At 36.9% G+C, this 18,794-nt stretch overlaps 1 long non-coding RNA gene across 1 annotated transcript in view; it reads left to right on the top strand.

Moving 5' to 3' along the window:
• Positions 1-18,412, top strand: part of LOC129036867 (uncharacterized) — a 31,918-nt gene extending 13,506 nt beyond the window's left edge. The window contains exons 2-3 of the long non-coding RNA XR_008502672.2: positions 15,193-15,372; positions 17,953-18,412. This is a non-coding gene — a long non-coding RNA (uncharacterized LOC129036867). The remainder of the gene's footprint in view (positions 1-15,192; positions 15,373-17,952) is intronic.
• Positions 18,413-18,794: the final 382 nt, after the last annotated feature.

Below are 18,794 nucleotides of genomic sequence, written 5' to 3'. Positions count from 1 at the left end.
TCAAGAGGGGAAATGACAGAAGGACGGAGAGCAGAAAAGATTGCACATTCTAAAGCCCGAGCACCTTCAAAACATGGTCTTTAAAAAAAAAAAAAATCCATTAATGCCATGTGATATCTTAATTGGGACTAAGAAAATCTCAGAATAGGACTTTGGGAAATCTTACAGATATGATTTTTAAAAATTAGCATCATGCAAAATAAGCAAAAAAATATTTTTTTAAAATTAGCATCCTGCAAAATTACCCAAATGCTTTGAGTCTATTAGGAGCACTGGTTCCACAACTGCTGCAATGAAGGACAGGGTTGCCGGTTCTGCATGTGGGTTCTTCTGACTTGCTTTGATCACCACTCATTAAGCAGCCAACTCTGTTTTTCCAGCTTCGGCTAGATTTATTCAACTATCACCAACAGTGACTTCAATGAGAGTTCACAATTCCCAACAAGAGCCACCAAATAGAGAGGTAAAAATGCATCTAAGGTGAACTGTGAGTGTGACACTGCCAAATTCAGAGAGAAGAGAATTTTCCAAGCATCAGACAAATAATAATAATAATAAAACAAACAAACAAAGCCAGGCACTCTTACCTACCTTTGATAAACAACGTCCTAAGAGAGTCACAGGTTACTCTTCTCAGAACCTAGCCAATTCAAGTCCTGACTTGAATCCTTATCAACTTTGTGGCTCTCATGAGTTACCGGCAATCTCTGAGCCTGTTGTTACAGTTTTAAAACAGGGTTGTGATAGCTCCTACCTCATGAGGTTGCTTTGAAGAATAAAGAAAGTAATGCTTAGACCAGAGCCTGGCATATAATATATTCTCGATAAATGGTAGCTGCTATTATTATTGTTGCCTCTATCAGCATTTCCAAACAATTCATCTCTCTGGGTCTGGTCTATTTAAAGATGAGAAGTTAGCAAGTACTGGTCTGTTTGTTCCTAATTGTCTTTGTAAACTAATGAGGCTGTGCTTTTCTTAAGACTACTAACTAAATATGGCTTTGTTGGAGATGGGGCAGGGTGGGGGACTGGGGGAAATCAAAACAAAAGAAACAGCAGCTCAGCCAGTCATGCAGGTGCCCTCCCTGTGATGTGTGTGGGATCTCTGGGGACAGCCTCTGCTCTGCCTTACTATGCAAGCAAAAGCCTCGCTCTCTCTTGCCACAGCTGTCTGCTCTGTCTTCACCTACATTCTTTTCACTGAAAGCCACTTTCTCTCAGGCTAAATTGGCCAAATTGAATGAAGTTCAAACAAGAACAAAAGAAAGGTAAAAACTATGGTACAGACATGCTTTCAACCAGCAGCATTCATGCATTTCAGCCTTTAGAGCTTAATCAAATACTTGGGTTACTGTCCCCCATCTATGAAATAAAATTCTAATTCTATTTTACTTATCAAAAAGTATCCACAGCAATAAAAATCAATTTAGTTCTATCTTACACATTACTTATAGATGTATACTATAAGTATATATCTAGTATGTAAGATGTATACTATAAGTATATATCTAGTATATAAGATGTATACTGTGTTATACATTAAGGTAAAAATGGTGTAAAATAGCCAAATAATAGACTGATAGATGGATGGTTTGACTCTATAATATTTCTGTTATTTTTTAAGAGCGCCCATAGCTAATATACAAAGAAAGCAAAAGTAGGTTATCAACTTGTCATTAAAAGGCAATGTTTCATAAAACACATTCAGGTAAATTCCATAGTATAATAATGAGAGGCAGTAGTGTGCTGGCTAGTAGTAACAACTGGGTTCAAATCCCAGTGCTGTCACCTACTGCTATATGACCATAGACAAGTTAATGACTATTGCTTCTCTCTAGATTGGGGATAATATCACTAGTACTAGGCCAGGCGTGGTGGCTCACACCTGTAATCCCAGCATTTTGGGAGGCTGAGGCAGGTGGATCACGAGGTCAGGAGTTCAAGATCAGCCTGGCCAACATGGTGACACCCCATCTCTACTAAAAATACAAAAATTAGCCGAGCACGGTGGCAGGCCCCTATAATCCCAACTACTTGGGAGGCTGAGGCAGGAGAATCACTTGAACCCGAGCGGCAGAGGTTGCAGTGAGCCAAGATCACGCCACTGCACTCCAGCCTGGGCATCAGAGTGAGACTCCATCTCCAAAAAAAAAAAAAAAACCATATATATATATATCACTAGTACTACCACATAGGACCACATAGGATTGTTTGAGATTAAGTTTCTATCTTTCAATGAGTTAAAATATTTAAAGCACTTAGACTGGTGCCAGCACATAGTTAATGCAATTTAAGTGTTTACTTTCATTATTATTATTTTATAAAATACCTAATCAGTCTTTTTTGAAAGTGAGTATTCCTGTGGGGTTGGGTTGAGATAGTGTTAGTTCCTTCCCAAGATATAAATAACCACAGTCCCTTTGTAACCATGGGACCCGCCCAAGCTTACCCTACTATGTTGATAACAAAATGTTGAGTTACCTAGTAGGTGTAACAGAGTCAAAAACAAGTCATGTAGCCTGGACAGTACAAAAAGCCTTGGTCTCTAACAATACCTAGGACCAGTGATTCCTCCTCAGAGCCAAGACTGGGACATGACCAGAACCTGAACACCAGAGCTCTTTCAGAAGCAAGGTGTCCATTGGCCTGGAAGATCTGGGGCTAAAATCTGCTTCAGCGTGCCTTACCATAAATGGTCAAATTTGAAGCCCTCCAATCAGACCCTGCCAAGCCAACATCCCTAAATCCTTTCCCTTCCCTCTGATTCCTTAAAACTTGCCCCAGACCCTAAACCTGGGAGATAGATTTGATATTGACTACTGTCTACTTGCTGGCTGGTTTTGCAATAGAGCTTTTCTTTTCTCAAAAGCCAATGCCACTGCGACTGGTTTTGTGCACATTAGGAAGTGAGCCTATTTGCTCAAGAACACCCTCTTGGGCAGGAATACACAATCATGTTTTCTTCTCTTAACTCCTAGAGCATTCAGAAGGTGTAATTTTCCATGTATCATCTTTGACTCTGTGTCTTTTTTAACTTTTTCCTATACATCTAAATATGAAAGACACTCTAAGCATTTGAGGGAAAGGAAATATGACTTATTGGTTTTCTGATCCCTTTAACACCTAGCACCCAGTAAGAGCTCAATAAATCTTTAGACGAATGAATGAATGAGCCTGATCAAAGCTGATTAACATATTTGGAGACAACTTGGATGAACCCCTTAGTTCATTATTATCCAATTAGTTGAAGACTTAAGACTGTTAGCTTTCTGAGAACAATTAGAACCACTTGGAAGACTGAGCACCAGATCCTCAACATAGTACATAGAAACCTCTTTGAACAATGGACCCAATTTTCTAGCTTTCCTTATTATCATTTTAGTCTCAGTAAAGCTAAATTGCTTGCATTTTCCCGACCATACTAGGCTCTTTTTGCTCTTATCATTTTCTTTAACTTTGTTTTATGGATAACTCATACTCATCCTCTAACTCAAAATAAGCAAACTTCTTGTGTACAATAAGAAGGTCTTATATAAGTGAACTTCTTACAACTCTAAGAACCCAAAACCCTAAAACCCAAATAGATGTTCCACTTATTTATTACAGTGTAACGATTCCCCCCACTAACCCCACCCCTCAATGAAAGACTCAGTAACTTAAAACTAAATTGCTTTTATTATTTCTCATTGTTCTATCAGTCGACTAGGCTCATGCAGGGTGTCCCATGAGGTTATAGTTAGATATTAGCTGGCAAAGCAGTCATGGAAAGTCTTGACTGGACTCAGTACCCAAAATGGACTGTTATTATGGCTGGCAGTTGATTCTGGCTATCTGTTGGGAGTTCAGCTGTGGCTACTGATAGGGGCACCTACACAAGGCTTCATCAGGTGGCTTTGGAGTTTCACATCCTGGCAGGTGGATTACCCAGAGGAAACACTGCAAATATAAGCATTTCCAGATATGGCAAGTAGAAGCTGCTGGCACTGCACCATATGGTTAGGACCTGCAAACTGGCACAGCATTGCTTCTGCCATGTTCTATTAATCAAAGTAGTCACAGAGCCCAACCAGAACTAAAGGACAGGGAACACAGACCTACCTCTCAATAGAGGAATGCCAAAGAACTTGTGGCCGTCTTTTAACTGTCACAATGGTCATATGTGCACTTTTGGACACCTGGATACATCTAGTTTAAAATTTTTTAATTGCAATATGTTGACACTGAAACACTTGGATTCTCACTCTAAGCTTCTTTAGTAAGTGGCAAGCACTGTGCTGGGTACAAATTACATATCAAGTACATACACATAGACTGAATTAAATTAACATTAGCTTGGGAGAAATAATAAATATTTTGAAAGAGAGACTCAGCATTCAAAAATCTCTAGAGATGAGTATAAGCCAAAATCCATTTTAATTTATACTTCTAGAAAATTATGTACAGTTCTGGTAATAATGGCTTAAGAAAAAAATTGATTGAAGACTTGTAGAAAACATTAATTTTTAAATTACAAACAAAATGTGTATAAGTTTTTTTGCTTATATCTCTCTTTGCTAACGCAACAAACTCCCTTATTCCTCTTAGTTACCAAATTTAATGTGTCTAATGTGTTTCCCTCAAATTTCCTCTGATCCATGTATTATTTTCATGCATGCCCGACCAGGCTTCCACCAGCCAGCCTCTGCATCTTTAAAGAGTAGACGTGAGAACTACCAGAGGAAGTCCCTGTCCAATGACTAATGGATGTGGGGGCATAAATATGCCCTCTCCTTTACTCCTTGGCAGGATAATTCTAAGACTTGTGTTTTACACTACCTTTCTAGAGTTACTCCATGCAATTATGCTACCCCACTGTGAGAGGTGGCCTAATAATTCACTTGTTATTTTCTTTTTCCTTCCCTACATCAATTCCCCTTGCCCAACCCAGTGTTCCTTGACTTCCAAATAACTTCTGCTCTCAAATTGTTGACTCAAGGTCTACTTCCAGGGGAACTGAAAATAAAATAGTCAATGAGCAAACTCTTAAGAAAACAATACATATTTCTTATGGCTAAAGTTTTAGTGAGATACAAGACTAACCTGGCTCAAGTCTGTTCCTGGACAGATTTAAAAACAAAACATATTTCATAAACAGATCACTACTTGTCACCTGTCAGTGTCAACATTTGTAAGTAACAGGCAGGATTTTAACCCGGTCCCTGAATGCTTACAGGTTCATAGGCTAAAGTAATCACCTAAAAATCAAACACAGATGAACCTAAAAAGGCAAAGCTTTTTTTTTTTTTTTTTTTTTTTTAAATAACATGACAAAAGTAAGTAAAAGAAAATGGTCCTCCAGAGACTCCAAGCTTTCTCATGACTGCACTTACTAAAAAAGCTCCACGAGAACCCACACGGGGTTTGGGATGCCGGGGATTAGGGACGTGTCCCGAGGAAGTGGTTTGTGTGGGATGGTCAGACCATGGTGAATAGTATTTAACATGGTTGATATATATGTACCAGATAGTTCTTCAGCTATATAAGGATCCTGGGAATGAATGCTCAGTATGTCAAATTGATCTATTTCTTTAGTCAGTTCCAAGTGTCCATCCCATTTTTTTTTTCTCACATATTTGTTGGAGAAAGGCCCGCTGCTCTGGTTTGAAGTATCGAAGGAGAATGAACATGAAGGTCATGGTAGGGACTGTCACCAAACCCTACTGGCTTCCTCTGTGCTAAATGTCCTTGCAGCCAGGCCACTCAGCCTCTGAACAGCACTGTCCTCCACCCCTAGTTTTACCTCCTGTATTCAGGATGCTTGGTAGGCAAGGATGCAGGGCAAGGGCACTAGTGGGAGAGGCCCACCTTACCCAGGACTGCCTCCGTAATCTGGATAGCAAAGGGCCTCACTCAGTGTTCTCTCACACTAGGCTTGGAAGCAGCCTAAGAACAGCTGACTCTTGTGGTCCAACAGCCACCATTTCCATTTCAGGCCTTTGTTCTAGGAGAGCCAGTAATGGAAGCAAAACCAGTTTATCCAAAAAGAGGTTGGCTCAAGGTCTCTATAGCCTAGTATGGAATCTCCTTGCCTCTTCGTTGTAGCCAATATCATCTTGGTCACGTCACTTAGTTGCTCTGAGCCTCAGGCTCTTATTTATTATTTTGTATTTAAATTAGTTCACACTTAGCCTGATACCAGGCTTTGTGTAAGCTCTTGGTAAATGGTAAATATCATGATCTCCTGAAATGTTTAGATAGCCTGCTCAAAATTCAGCTGGGCCTGGTCATACATTTATTAACTAGCTTTGCTCTTAGTTCTAAAGCCCTGCCTGGGACTCAGGTGATTTCAGTAGAAGGGGTTTTATTTCTTTTACATTAGAAAATTCTAATGTCCAGGTCTCATCCTATATCAACTGAAATCAAATGTCTACAAAGGAAGTAAAATTTGTCAAGGTTCTCCAGGCGACTCAAATGAATTGGCAAGGTTGAGAACTCCTTAAAGTGATCTTACTTGGCCAAAACTAAGCTGGAATTTGTAGAGAGACACTGTCATTTCATGCAGAGGTGACTGGTCTGATAAAACTCTGAAAACTTTTTTCTCTGAGAAATGGTTGGAGGAAGTGAATATGTTTAACCTTGGGAAAGAGGTTGAGGGGGAGACTCAGGTGGGGACATGAAAACTTTCTTCAAACATTTGAAGAGGCCCAAGATAACTATTTTTAAATGAAATGATTAATCATCTTCTTTGTATTGATCTGAGATGTAGAAGTTACAGGTATGCAGATTTAATCTCAAGATAAGAAAGATCTTCTAGTAATTTCCCCAAAGAGAATGACTCTCTAAAACATAATGAGTTTCTAATCACTAGAAATGCTCAAGCGAGGCTAGATGATTATCTTCAGAAAGAGATTGGACTGATGATCTCAAAGGTTGCTTCTAATCTAAGATGTTATGAATTAAGATTAAGTAATTTTTATTCCCTTTTGTAATAGGTCTTCCCCCTGTCATGTGCCATGGCCAAAGGAATGCTTCCAAATGAAGCAAAGGGCTTTCAAAAGCCACTTGAAATAAGAGAGTAAAAATAAAACTAACATAAGAAGTATTTGTTTCATTTAATTTGGCCTTAGTATTCATAGATTTCCAACAGTTTTGACAAAATAATAAGATATTCTTTTTTAAAAAAATTGTTCTTATCTCTCTGCCTGAATATCGCAGTTGTAGACTTTATGGAAACACATGGCTACATAAACCCTGTGCAACCTTGTCTTGTGAGCCAATTCCCATACCACACACACACTTGATAGCATCTTTCTATTGAGAAGCTCACAAAAAGCAGACAAATGCAGGGTCAAAACCCTGAGATCACAGGCAGTTATTTAGAGGGAAGGGATTAGGGATTCCCTGTCAGATGTCAGTCAACTCAGAAAAACCTTCAGAGAGTTTGACTTCCTCCAAGTGAAATATGTCAAATGCTTATTATTTTGATATTTACTATTGTGCAGAAAACAATAGTAGGTCTCCAATATGGTTGCCACCTATCTAGCCCTCCAAAGTGATATACTGAATTCCATAATAAGACGTTTTTAATAAAGTCTCTTTGGAGGTCACTTTTTTACTCAGGAGCATTTTTATTTTATAGACCCTTCGCTATAAAAAGGAGCACTGGTTCTTGTCATCTGCTTGTCAGGATTTATTCCTCTTTGACAAGAAGGAATTTTTAAAAACCAAACTTCCAGAATAAACAACAATCACTTTTAGAGCTTGATGTTAAGATGCAAAGCAACAATTTGCAGTTTCAAGAAAAGACTTCAAAAGCATCAGAAACGAAATGCACTGAGTTTTTTCCCATGCATTTGACTTCAACTTGGAGAAAAAGATAAAAATGAAATACTTTTTCTCTCTTCTTTATGCCTAGCTTTACTTATTCATGCGGCTTAATTTTGATGAATGGATTAAATTTTTCTCTGAGTTATACCTTGTCTTTTTCCCTTTGCTTAGAGCTTACTTCAGTCAAAGAGTTTAGAGATATAGATTCTGATTGTCCTCAGCACTGGAACAAATTACATTAGATACTTTTGAATAGTCAGGGAAAACAGAAAAACTGGCCTTTTCACTTTGTTCATTTGCTGTTCTTTCATCCATATTGGTATGAGTGTGCCAGCCTGTTTTTTTTGCCCTTGTAGCAGCAGTTTCATAAACAGCCCTAGTTATTGTGATAAACCTCTATAGAAATTATATTTATTCAAAAAAACCATCAGTCTTCTACTATTTAATAGAACATATTTTAATACCATTATAAGGAAGACAATGGCACAAACATGCATTTGCTTGAAGTAATTTTGTGAATGTATCTCAAATAAATTCTTAAATCCTTATTCTTGAAAAAATAAATGTCTCTCCCAATATGGAGTCCAATCACTTGTTATAGATGGCGATCAGCCTCCAGGAGAGCTGATCACAGGCCTGTCTGGGGATAAGGATTTGCTGAATGAATCAGCGAAAGTACTATCCAAGGTGGAAGTGAGAAAAAGTAGGCAAACTCCAAAAGGCTCCCATAGAGAAACATTTTCATTTCCCATCTTTTTTGCAATCCTGAAGGTACCTCTAATTGGCACAGAAAACAAACAAGGGACTCTTTAAATGTCTAATGCTTAAATATGTTGCTACTTTAATAAATAGAATATGTGACAAATGCATATTCTACTATACATAGTCTATCTACTTTAATAAATAGAATCTGTGATAAATGGTGGTTACTGATATCTCTTCTAATATTCTGATAAAGCATCTATAAAATCATTAAAACTTAAAAAACACATAGTGACACTAAAAAAATACTTAAAAATTATAAGAAAGATCTACTAATACAAAACCTACTAGTAAGCTTTGATTATTCTTGTGCAACTGACACAGGCTTTAGCAGCAGAAAACAAGCTGACACAGCAGCCTGAAGGGACCTAGACAGACTCTCCTGTTTGGGCTGCTCTTCTGGTTGTTCTCCAACTCAGTAACACAGCCCTGTACCATTTAGAACTATCAGCCACAGACCCACTGCTATAAGAGGTGGCTAGAGAAAAGCGTCGCAATAGAAATCCTATTATATTCACTAGACAGTTTCAACTCCACCATAACAATAAAACAAGAGTAAACGGAGAAAGGAGCTGTGTCACTTTCCATCTTGATAAGTTTAATTCCTGTAAATTAGTCAAAAAAATGTAAAAGAGTAGAAGTCTTTTTAAAGCCTCAAAGCACTAAATTCTTGGGAGTGTGAATTTTCATCCACCCTGCTGAATAAGCTTATCAATGAGTCAATTGGGATTAACACAGGAGAAAAAAGCTTTACTATGTCCATTGGCAAATACAGGCTCTGCAGAGACCACCCCTCATTTTAGGATGAATAAACAAGAAAACAGCAAAAACAAGAAGCAAGATACTTAAGAAGAAATACACCAGGACAATGAGAGAGAAATACCGTACTAATAATTCAGAAGAAGATTATAATGGGTATCTGTTGGGTTTGGTGACCAAAAACTTTCTTCCTTTCCTAACAGATCTTTTTATATTTCAGGAATTAATATTTTTCTATTGGAGACAATACCTTGAGACTGTATTTGGGGAGTCCTCCTGGTTTCTAGCCAAGAGGCAGTTATCTGACTCAATTGAGATAAACTAGGTACCCCTGCCTGGCATTTAGTCTTGAAGAGGGGTTGGAGTTTTTCATCACTGCAATAGTGTGTGATTCTTACCATCAGCCTGTTACCTTGGCTCCTTCCAGTCCCCCTGGTTTTGTAAGCTATTGAACGTGTTTCTTCTTCCTTAATTTAGAATCATTTTCTGTTGTATGCACCAAAAGAATCTCAATGGACACAGGGAACCACTCTAAAATTTATTTCTGATGGGCAACCAGAATAAAATTATAGAAATAAATGAATGAAAGAAGTGTTGTGTTTGGAGAAATGGAGTAAAAACCACGATGAAAGAATACAAGAGAAAATAAAAGGTAGTAATATAAGACAAAGAAAGGATATAAATAAACTGAAGCTATAATTCACAATTAAAATAAACTCCAGTGCTAGTGTAAGGAGCATTTTTGGGTCTCAGGAAAATGGAGTCAGTGTGAAGAAACTTAAGAAGTTCTCAGAAAGGCAGAGAGATTTAAAAAATTAGAAAAGATGGGAATAGAAGAGGGTTAAACAACAATATATAATGTTTCAAGAGAAGAGATCAAAATTACTGGAACAAAATAAGCAACAGAGGAAGGAGAAAGAGAAGAAAAAAATAGAGAGCAAAAAAAATACAACTTTCCAGATCTTTTAGATTGAAGGCATTATGAAAGCACCAACAAAATTCATGAAAAGAGATTTAGATTTAAATATGTACTAATCTACAAAAATGAAGAAAACAAGATCTTTTCAGAATCTAGGCAGAAATGAAAATTTATCTGTAAATGAAGAAAAATTAGACTGCCTCAGAATTATCTAACATAACATTTCATCCCAAAAATAACTTTGAAAATATTCTTAAGTGTTTTAATCACCCCATCGAGCCATAATTTATATAAATAAAATGTATCCATTTTAAATGTACAATTCAATGAGTTCAGACAAATGTACACATCTGGATAACGACCATCTTAATCAAGATTCAGAACATTTCCATTAGTCACGAAAATTTCCTCATTCTTCTTTGTTGAGACCCCATTTCTTCTCCCAGCCCATCCTGATTTGCTTTTAGGCACTATAGTTTTATCTACTATAGGCTTTCCTATAAATGGAATGATAAAAATATATATTCTTTTAGTTTGGGTTTCTTTCATTCAGCATAATGGATTTTATATTCATCCAAGTTTTTGCATGTTTCAATAGTTTGTTCCTTTTTATTGCTAAGTAGTATCCCAATGTACAAGAATATTATTTGTTTCTTCATTCATATGCTGATGGATATTTGTCTTGTTTCCAGGCTTTGACAATTTTGAATAAAAGCAGTATGGACATTTTTGTGCAAACATATGTTTTCATTTCTGGTTATATGGCTAACTTTATAAGAAATTGTCATACTGTTTTCAAAAGTGCTTGAGCCATTTCACATTCCCACCAGCAGTGCATTAAAGTTCTAGTTGCTCCATATCTTTATCAACACTGCATTTTAAGTCATTTCAATTTGAGTCTTCTTAGTGGACGTGTTGTGTTAACTCCTTATAATTTGCATCTCCCTAGATGACTAACGATTTTGAGCATTTTTTTCATGTAAAATCCCCCTAGAAAACAACCCAAAGATTTGAATGAACACTTCACCAATGAGTGTACTGTAGTCCCTCATTATCAGCACAGGATAACTTCCAAGAATCCCCATACAAACTGTCCCTCAGTATCTATGGGAGATTTGTTCTAGGCACCCTGTGGCTAGTAAAATCTGCAAATGCTCAAGTCATTTATATAAAATAGCACAGTATTTGCATATAACCTATGCACTTTCTCCGATATACTTTAAATTATCTCTAGGCTACTTATAATACCTAATATATTATAAATGCTATGGTAATAGTTGTTACTTCGTATAGATTATGAAAACATGACAAGAAAAACGTCCGTATATATTTATTACAGAGGCAACCATTGTAGACCTAACTACATTTTGAAGCCATAATTGGTTGAATCCACAGACACAGAACCTGTGGATACAGAGGGCTGATTGCATTCTATGACTTTTTCCTATATTTACCTACCTATGATAAAGTTTAATTTATAAATTGGACATAGAAATTAACAAAATTAATAATGAGATAGGACAATTATAATAATAGAGCAATAAAAGCTTATATGAATTTGGTCTCTTTCTCTCTCTCAAAATGTCTTACTATTTTCAAACTGCAGTCAACTGCAAAAAGTGAAACTGTAGATACAGGGGAACAACTGTAAACAGATAGCAAATAAACACAGGAAAAGATATTCATCATCATTAGCCACTAGGGATAGGCAAACTAAAGTTACAATGAGATAGCCCTATATTACCTATTGGAGATACCTATTAGAATGGCTAAAATAAAAAATACTGATAATACCTAGTGCTGTCAAGGATGTAGAGCAATCATACCTCTAGCATACCTCTAGCATATTTCTGATGGGAATGTGAAATGTAGTGTCTCTGGAAAGCAGTTCAGTATCTTCTTATAAAATTAAATATATACTTACCATATGACCCAGAAATTGCTCTCTTAGGTATTTATCCTAAATAAATGAAAACTTATATTTCCACACAAAAAAGTTTTATCTGAATTTTGATAGCAGCTTTATTTATAATAGACAAAAACTAGCGGGGAAAAAAAAGCCCAAAAGTCCTTCAAGGGTGAATGGATAAATAAACTATAGTACTTTTTGTAATACTATAGCACAATGGAATACCACTCAGAAATAAAGCACACTATTCATATACTAACAGCTTTGGTGAACCCCAGTGACATTATGCTGAGTGTAAAAAAGCCAATCCACTCTCAAATTGAGAGAATTATAGTGATGAAGAACCAATCCGTGGTTGCCAGGGTTTAGGGTTGGGGCAGAGTATAGCTCTTTAGGAGTACCATAAAGGAATTTATCTGCAATGATGGAAAAGTACTGGATTCTGATTATAGCTACGGTTGAATGAATCTATAGATGTGATAAAATTTCCTAGAAACATAAAACAATAAATAAATTAAAAGGGCAGAAAGGGCTGAGAAATAACATTTAGAATATTGGTTGCTTCTGAGAGAGAGGGGAGACCAGGCTGGGATGGGGAAGGGCACACAGGAAATGTCAAAGCCAATGGCAATGTTCTTTTCCCTAAATTAAATAGTGAATATTACCATGCTTTATACTTTATATTTATGTAATAAATATTCTTTGATAACTATTCTGTGCTCAATAAAAATAATCTTTCTAAAGGGCAAGGAGGGGTGATATAAATTTACCTGGAAGAATATATAAATACCAAGCAGTGATTCCACACCCAAGGTTTCCTTAAAGTCACCAATTCAAATAATTCTCTCCCAGAGACCTTGTGAGTCTACACACACTGTCTCCATAATCACCCACCTTTACTTTTTGGTTGAGAAAACATGCTCACCTCTCATGCTGTGTTTATGGTTTAAACCTGATCTATGAAAGTAAAGTGACTGGTTTTATCTTAGTAAGTAAATAATACCTGTTGAAAAATTAAATTCTATGTTACATTCTTGGCATTTTTGATCATTTTTTAAACTACTCTTTTAAGTTCATTCTCTGTTATTGGTAAGTAAATCACATAATTTTGAAACTGTGAAAAAAAAAAAAAAAAAAACTCCTAACGGGGAAATATATTCAGTAGCTGATTCACTATGAGTGATTGGAAAAATCAAAGCAAAATGGTTTCCACAAGATCTCCAGGTAAGTTACCACAATTTTTAGGTTTTCACACACACAAAGAAAAAGATTACGGAAATTTTAAATGGAAAATATACAACTGTTTAACCTCCTGGTGGCCCTGCATATTAAAGAAGACAAACAGAGAACCAAATCAATCATGCCAGGAATACAGAGCAATATAGTCCTGTCTGTTACAATTAGAGAAAAATAACTTGCCTCAATATTGCTTTATGCCAATTAAACTGTAAAAATCATTGCCTTGAGATATATATGTATAAATAGGAATTAATATATGTAGATAAACAATGTATCTTTTACTATTTATTTTATAGGTGTAATCATTTACTAGAAAAATATTTCAACAGTTAAATGATGGTAAACAAGGGATCAGGAAACTTTCTTCTATAAATATTCTAAGATATTTATTATCCTAGAAGGTTGTGTGGAATTCACAGCAACTACTCAACTCTGCCTTTGCAGTGCAAAGATGCCATAGACACAAGTAAACAAATGGGTGCGGTGATGTTCCAATAAAACATTATTTATAAAAACAGCCTGCAGGCCAGATTTGACCTGATGGTCATATTTGCCAACCCCTGCTCTAAAATATGATGTGTGTAAGTATGAGTAGTGCGTGTGCACCTAGGTGCATGTAGTAGTATGTGTCCCTGTACCTTTCTCTCAAATCAGAACTGCTGAATACGAATTTAGTTCCCTGTGGCAGTTTTGCTCAGATAGTGCCAAAGGTAAGTATTTGCTTCAATGGACATATTATACATCATGTAATAGTGATATATCCCTAAATATAAATGGTGATAGTGACATCCTGTCATTATTACATGATGTATAGTATACAGTTAAATATATCATGTAATATGTATGACATATTCCTAAATATAAATCATATAATAATGATGTTGATGAGCAAGATCACTGCAATTGTGAGCCAGAAAACTTACCTTGAATAGATGATTCCCATGGCAGTCTTCCAAAATGAAAACTATTTTCCTCACCTCCCTTGTCTCCAAATACTAGCCCTGAAAATCTGGTTTATTCTATTTCCCTATTTCATAATGTTTCCTGGAATGTGAACATGATATGCAGACCAGGGAAGCTTGGTTAAGCAGATTATAATTTAGCTATTATTGTATTTAATAAGAAAGTGTTCAAGTTATACGCTCAAGATTATTTCTAAGATGAATTATTTTTAATAATTTTTCTTTTAATTACATATTTATATTAAACAAACAGAGCTTGTGTTTTCTCAATTTTATACATCCAGTAAATCCTTTGCTAGTTTTCTTTCTCAGTTTATATATAACTGTTTCTCTCATAAAATTAAGGCTGAAAAGTATCACCATATATTTTCATTGGATTGGATTTTTCCTGCCAATTTTAAAGCAAATAAACCCCTGATTCAAAAACAGGAATAGGAGGCAGCATCAGCTTCATGGTGCATTCAGCAGGCCCCCATGTTTGGTTTAATGCTCTGCTGCTGCCATCTCAAAATTCTTAATTTTGAACAAGGGCCTCATATTTCATTTTGCACTGGGCCCCAAAAATTACGTAGCTGATCCTGCAGGGCAAGATTAGAACTCAGCAAAGGCAGAAAAGCTGTCTGAATGAAGCAGTTTATGCAAGTTTGGATCCTGAAATCTCAATAAAAGGTTGATTTGCTTGACTTCAAATGAAGTTCCCCACTGATGTCAACTCTTCAGAAGGCACAGAAAACAAGAAGGGTGTCATAGAGGATAAATAAAAAATTCTCTTGCATTTCTGAAAAAATAGATAATAATAATAATTGCATTCCTTTTGTTTCTCCTAAAAATGTCAGAAACAGCCAGGCTGATTATGGAAGACTGACTTTTCCTCCTCCATCCCAATGATTTTCATAACAAAGTGAATGGAGGACAAGTAGGTGCCATGATTAATGTCAATCCTGATATGAAAAAGAGGAAAGAAGGCTGTCCTTTTATTCAACAAGGCATTGGAATAAGTATAAAGATGTAAGCAGGTAATACACATATAATATTTTCTATCCTCATGGCTTAGTATTTTTTAATGGGCTAAATTTCTAATCCTGGGCTCTTAGCAAGGATTATCTCAACTCTAATGAACTAACTGAAGCAGGAATCCTAAAATAAGGGACATAGTGCCTCTCCTGAAGCATTTAGGATTGAGGATGAGTCAAAGAGAAAACTTCAGCAGCTAGGAGATGGACCGAAAATAATAACCACCACTACCAATCTTTTGAAACTTGCAACCCATGCTCCTCAGCCCTTCTCTTTTTCTATTTTCTCCCATAACATTTTCTCCTTTTCACCTGCTTTATAATGTAAGCTCCAAAAAGGCAGAAATGTTTGTTCACTATGTGTCCTGAGCTTCTAGAACAATGCTTGGCACATAGGTGGTGCTCAATAAAATATCAGTTAAATGATAACTGAACCATTGGGTGGATTTTCAACTGTAGTTGGCCTCACACACCTGAAAACTGTTTCTGCTGGGAAAAAGCAGGTAAAAATCAAAAGCTTAGAGAGAAAAATAGGCTGCAGCAGACAGAGTAGTGACTGATAATTATTACTAAAAAAAAAACAAACAAAATTTGAATGAGGTTTGAAAATGAGGAGGATGACAGGAATCACAAGAGTCCTCTCTGATATTCACTACTTATGCTCCCAAACTCTTTTGAAAATGTTGAAATCTAAAACATGTAGACCTACAAAGCCCACTTTCTATTTACAGTTTTCTGATACAGACAACTGGTTAGCTATTAACAGCCCCATTAACAGGTTAGCTAATGGGGCTTAATCCTTGCTGGATGCTTTAGGCTTATTGTGGCTTTGTCAGCTTATTTATGACTGTTCCCCACATCAGGGGCCCAATTACCTCTTTGGTGCTCCCTTGTCATCCATCCTTCCCAAGGCTGGGAGCTCTTAATAGTTCTCAGACTGGGCAATTCTGTTTTCCTCCAACCCCCTCCTTCCCACTGTCTGCCCTGAATGTAGTCACAGAATATACTTGTTCCATTATTCCTCCTGCTCTGAACCTTCTATGCTGAAGAATCTTTCATATTCAGATCCTGCCGGGACCATTTAGTCTTCCTTTGGTTGTTAATTTGTTTTAAACAGAATAGAACTGATCAGGAAGCACTGGGATTCCAGAGCCCCTGTCATCCTCTCTAAGCCCAGTGCATTTAAATGTTAAGGATGGGTCAAATCTCCTTTGCCCATGTCTCAAAGGTCACCCTCCCACACAAAGTTGGGATGAGATAATGTGGATCAGAGTGCATTGTACCTATAAAGTGCTAGATGGCAGGGACCCAGTGCTTCTAGGAAGGACTGGGGAGCACAGAAGTTGGATTTGCTTTCACTAAGGACTCTTTCATGACAAATATCAACCAACTCTACTTTATTTAAGAAAAAAAAAAAAAAAAAGTGCAAAAGTGTTACATTCATGATGGGGAACTAAGAGCCAAAATGCTCTTGAGAAAGAACCAGGAAAGGGATCACACTGGGGACCTACTTTCTCTTACCCGTATTCTTTTTTCTCTCTAAAGACACACTTCCTCTTCCCCAGTATACTATATGAAACATGGCCATACCAATTACCAAATTTACATGTGACAGCTTCATCCACCCACTGCTCTAGGTTTCAATACCACCATCCCCATTGGATGGCTAGGTATGAGTCAGGTGTCTACCACTGAACTTACTAGTTTGGTGCAAAAGAAATTGTGTTTTCTGCCATTGAAAGTAATGGCAGAAACCACAACTTCTGCACCAACCTAATATTATGACTAGAAGCAAAGGAGCATGGCTGCTGATAACCCACTTCATGTGTGACATCCAGCCTATCACAGGCTCTGGGGAAGTCTCTGAGGAGAAAAAAAAAAAAAATATATATATATATACACACATATATATGTATATATGTATATATATATATGAAAAAATTTCAACCCAAGGGAAGAGAAAGCTGAGGCACATAGTGTAGTTGAAGGTTGAGTCAACATCTGATTGAGGATTGATTTTGAGTATATCACAGTCTGTCATGTAGATTGTCCTAAACCCAATCCCCAGGAATTGATATTGAGTCTTAGAGAAAAGTGGTTGAAATAAAGTCTGAAAAGTATGCTTGTATTATGTGCCTAATTAGGTGCTGTTACAAATCACCACAAACTCAGTGTCTTAAAACAACAAAAAAATATTCTTTCTCAGTTCTGCAGTTTAAAAGTCTGAAATCAAGGAGGCGGCAGGGTCACACTTCCTCCAAGGGCTCTAAGAATCCTTCCTGGACACTTCCAGCTTTTGATGGCTCCAGGCCTTTCTTGGCTTGTGGTCACATAACCCCAATTTCTGTCACTATTGTCACATGGTCTTCCCCTCTTTTGTCTTTTGTCTGTGTCTCTTCCTCTTCTGTCTCTTACAAGGACACCTACCTGTCATTGAACTTAGTATCGACTTAAATAATTCAGGATGATCTCATCTTGAGATCCTTAATTACACTGAGTAATTAATAATTACTTCATTATTAGTTACATTAATTATTAATACACTGACAAAGACTCTTTTCAAGAACAAGGTCCCATTCACAGGTTTCAGGAGTCAGGATATGAACAAACATTTTGGCAAGCCACCAATCAACGCACTGCAGCATCAGTTTCACTAAAGAGCAAGATTCCAAAACTTAGAATATATGCACCCATGAGAGGGAGAAGAGGACATGTTTTGCTTGGGGCTTGTACCAAGAGCATGTGAAACATTAGGAGTCTCCTAACATCAGAAGATGACGAGGCTATTAGGCCTCAGAGAGCTTCACTGGCTTCAGGAGCAGCATGAGCAGTCAGGGCAACAGCAGGACTGCTGGTCACAAGGACACATGTGCAGAAGAAGGATTCCCTGATGAACCCCAAAATCACTGAGGAGAAAATTGACAGGCCAAGTGCCTCCAAAGAAACACAGTTTTATGATGATTATTGTTGCTCCATTATTAACTTCCACAGGCAAGTGTGTTCTGAGGCACCCTAGTTTCGATTAAATGTATATATATATGCATTTAAAGCTTTCAGTTGCATTTTTTTCTAAATAGCTTAACATCACAAAATCACTATTGTTTTTGGAAAGATGAAAAAGTTTTCTTCTAATGGAAGCAACATATTAGTCCCCTAAAACCTCAGTGTATGTTAGTTTCATTGGATGAATTTTTTTTTCCCTGAATAGCAGTAAAAACAAAATCAATAGGCACGAGAGGAGCAGGCTTCAATGCAACCATCATCTATTGCTAGCACTCTGCTCTTTAAAATCCTTGTCCAGGCTGGGCACAGTGGCTCACACCTATAATCCCAGCACTTTGGGAGGCTAAAGCGGGCAGATTACCTGAAGTCAGGAGTTCAAGACCAGCCTTGCCAACATGGGTGAAGCTCCATCTCTACTATAA

Source organism: Pongo pygmaeus, chromosome 4 (assembly GCF_028885625.2).
Source record: "Pongo pygmaeus isolate AG05252 chromosome 4, NHGRI_mPonPyg2-v2.0_pri, whole genome shotgun sequence".
Lineage (NCBI taxonomy): Eukaryota > Metazoa > Chordata > Mammalia > Primates > Hominidae > Pongo > Pongo pygmaeus.
The sequence above is the reverse complement of the archived record's forward strand: the minus strand, read 5'-3'. Positions and strand labels throughout refer to the sequence as shown.